Here is a 4,147-nt window from a genome sequence, read left to right as displayed (position 1 = left end):
ACGGCGTGAGGTTGAGTTTCCAGTTTAACATGCTGCGCCACAAAAGGGCCAATGTGGTAATCTCACACGCCAGGAAAGGGCCTTTTGACAAGCCAACTGACCCACCACAAATCAAGGCTTTTGTATGACGTGTAGCGGCAGGTGACAAATACACTCCCAGGAACCAAAGTGGTCACAACCATCTCCAGGGTTTACAGAGAACGGTCCGGAAAAGAGGAAACATCCAGTGAGCGGTCAGTTGTGTGGATTAAAATGCCTTGTTGATGTGAGAGGTCAGAGGAGAATGGGCAGACTGGTTCCAGATGATAGAAAGACAACAGGAACTCAAACCAACCAAAATCTCTGAGGAACGTTTCCAACACCTTGTTGAAAGTCTGCCACGAAGAATTAAAGCAGTTCTCAAGGCGTTAAGGCAGTTCTGAAGGGTCCAACCTTTTACTAGTACCTAATAAAGTGGCCGGTGAGTGTATATCAGAAGAATGAAGCTTTTGAAAATTGCCTCTGTTGTGTCCTGTGATGATAACCTGATGCGTTTTGTCCTCTGAACGTTTTTCTCTGGAATGTCACTGGATTCTCTGAATTACAAAGTCGCTAAAGAGTCAAATATTGTTACATGAAAGCTAAAATGTCCTACCTGGAATTTTTATGTATGGAATTACCCATAAATATGTGCCATGGTGGGAAATTTTGAAAAGGTAGCACAACTCGTCAGAACACATCCACTGTCTGTTTTAGTTTAGTGTAGCTTAGTGATGTGAAAATGATGTACATTAGCTTTAGCCTGCATGCACTATGCATATTTTAACTCTTTAACAACCTCATAATTCAGAGGATCCAGTAATATTTGGGAGAAAAGTGTACACAGGACAAAACATCAAGTTCTCGATATTGTTATTGGATATTTATTAAACCCCATTCATTCTGGGCAAAGAGAAATCGAGCTTGGGCCAGGCGTTCCTAATATGGGCATGGTGTGGACCACAGAATGATGGATGACTACAGTGGTCTACATGCAAAATAGAATCATTTGGAATTAATGATGAGCTCTAAATTTACTTGTCTTGACAAAAGTGTGTGTTAGGTGTATTAGCTGATCTGACCGTGGTTTGCTAATGAACTACGCTACAGATTCGGACACAAAGTAAAGAGTCCTTCGGTTCACTAGCCATGTTTACATGCAGCCTAATTATCAGTTTATAAACCGACTAATAGTCGGAATAGAATGCCCATGTAAACACTAGAATAGTCCGATTGAGGCCGTTCATAATACAGTTTCTATCCGATTGATCGAGGTGGGTAAACCTGTAATTAATCCATTAAATAGAAGAATAATATCCGTGTAAGCGCCTGTATCCGATTACATTCCCTATCGGAACGTTTAAGTCAGTTCTGCATGTCCGTCGCGTCACAGTGAGTTTATACCGTTCAACACGGCAGAGCAGAAACTGGTCTGCAGAGGAGACGAAGTTCATGCTCTGATCTTTAAAAGACGGCGGTGGGACGGACGTCCAGCTTACGCGTCTCAGAACACGACGTCTTCCTCTCGGCCTTCTTTAATAAGGACATGTGAAGGACGTTTTCCTGAGTCTGACGTCATTTTAAAGCAGTTAAAAACACAATCACTGCTCACTGCTGCTCATCTCACTCTGGACTGGCATTATGCTGGTTGTCATGGTAACGCATACACTAAGCGGTCCTCTACACATGAGTGTATTTTTGGATCTGATTACTTGTGGTGAGCATGTAAACGGAGGTTTTCCATCAGACTGTTGAGTAGAGTGAGCTTAAACACAGTCAATCTATAATCAGAATGTATTCAATCAGATCCAAATCCAAGGAAATCTTCCTTTCCTCATATTGGACAGTCCACACTTTTGGCTTACCCTGAAATCCTTCTCTATGAAACACCCGGATTGGTCTAGGTGACTAAATGGTCGTTGCTGTGCGATCAAATATTTGCTTGTTTTGTATCGCTGCCTGGAGGCCAGACATTTTCTACGTAATTCCTCTCTCTGAATTATGGAAGCTATTTCACTGGCTTACAGCTCCGGGGGCCTTGTATGGCCTTCTCAGTTGCATGCCCACTTAAACAGTCTGGCACATTGGCATTGTTCCAAAGGGTCCCTTGTTGAGGACACTCGAGCAGCTGGCAGTTAGACGACGTCTCGCACATTCAGGATTTTTACCACCTAGATAGCACTGAGCTCTCTCTCAGTACAGTAAGTGCTTCAGACAGTCCAGTTAGCTGACAGTGTGCAGGCTGTTTGGTTCCCAAACTGTGGCCTGGGGTTTTTATATGTATTTACAGTTGAGTGCAGCCAAGAAAACAGTTTAAAACCACTTCTCTTGGCAGTAAGTGTGGTTTTGCCGGCAAATTCCATAAATAAATAGCCATAAATTCAGTAAATCGAAGACCTTTTGTACAGTATAAACATGGACACAACTATGCAAGTTTAAGGATATGCACATTCTTTTTTATAAGGTGGTTAAAAAAATGTTGCACACAAAAATGCTAACATGGCTAACACTGGACCAGTTAGCATGATCTAATGCTGCGTTTGCCTGAAACTTGGAATGTTCTAGCTCCAACTAGGAAAGTCAAAGAAAACATCAAGAAAGAGGAAATTTCTATTTGGAACGATGGGATGGTGCATTCAGTGCATGACATCAAATTTACATGGTTGCTAACATCTTCAATTGTAATTAAAAACAGTTCCTCTACTTTTAAGATTTAGTTTAGATCAAGCAACACAGCGCAGTAGTTGGTTCAATGTATAAAACTGACTATAAAGTGAATTGTTCTGATAAGGTAAATACATCATGAATGTTAAAGATCAGGAAATTTAAGGTGGCAGCGAATTTAAGGTGGCGGTAGATTTATGGTATCAGTACATTTAAGATGCCGGTAGATTTAAAATAGTACTGAATTTCAGGGATCAGTAAATGTAAAGTAGCAGTGAATTTAAGGTGGCAATAGATTTAAGGTAATAAGCTCCCTAGATGTAGTCGATCAGCCAAGACCTTTGCTGTCTAAATTTTGCTTCTTTAGTTTCGAGCTGGAGATACAAGGCTATGTTGCTAAAACACTAGAGGTCAATAGTCACCCAAATCTTTTCTGTAAATGCATCCCCAAAACATCTCTCCAACCACATTCTGGTCTTCTGACTTGATGATGGTCACAGTAGAACTGACTGAGCTATAAAAATGAGCTAAACTCATTGTAATTTCAGCCGTCCGTAGCCAGTAGTCCAAGAGGGCACAAATGGCCTCACTCTCTGGGTGGGTAGGATGGTCCCGTCTCTACCCCCGTCACCTAGCACAATGCTAACCAGCGTAGGCATCTGTTGGCCGACAAAACAACTGGTGGTTAGCGTTCTGCTCCAAGCGTGTTCAGCTGTCCAATGACGTTTTGCTGGCAGCAGATCTGTGATGCTGTGGCACTTCAGAGGTCTCGGCGGAAGCCTGGGCTGGCCTTCGCCCTCCTAGCTCTGCTGGTATCGTGTGGTCTTGACTTCTGGGCGGATTTGGATACGACAAAATTCGGCAGAAAAATGTGAAAATTTTTCGCTGCTGTCGGAACAAAAAACGCTCTATTTTTATAGTTTTTTCAGTTTTTTACATAATTTGAAAAAGCCTGTTGCTCTTCATGTTGTGCGTAAATTTCATGATGAATGGATCAAAATAAACGGTCCAAAATTACTTGGTAAAAATTCTGGTTCCACTGACTTACATTATAAGTAAAGATGTTTTTTTCCTACCGTTTTGGAGATGTGAGGTTTTTAAAAAAAGGCAGCTGTTATAGACAGTATAACAGACAATTTGGTGCGGAAATTTTCAAACTGAATCTCTTTGCTTAAGAATAGAAATAGCAGAAATTGTGAGTGTAGTGTCCATATACCTGTGTGCGGTGTGTCCCTGCGAAAAGGAGTCGGATTCTACAGGGGACCGCCTGTCTAACAGGCTTTAGTTTCTATAGTTCACAGTTAGTCACACTGTCTTAAACCACATCGACAAGCCAGAACTTCCTTATTGAAGACCTAGTTGCAGTTTGAGAGTTTTTTTCTGTGTATTTAGGGAAAAGATTTGGGTGACCGTTGACTTTGTCACCTCATAGCTCCAGTGCTAAACCAAGGACCCAAAATGCTGC

This window comes from Pygocentrus nattereri, chromosome 6, assembly GCF_015220715.1.
Source record: "Pygocentrus nattereri isolate fPygNat1 chromosome 6, fPygNat1.pri, whole genome shotgun sequence".
In the NCBI taxonomy this organism is placed as follows: Eukaryota; Metazoa; Chordata; class Actinopteri; order Characiformes; family Serrasalmidae; genus Pygocentrus; species Pygocentrus nattereri.
The sequence above is the reverse complement of the archived record's forward strand: the minus strand, read 5'-3'. Positions refer to the sequence as shown.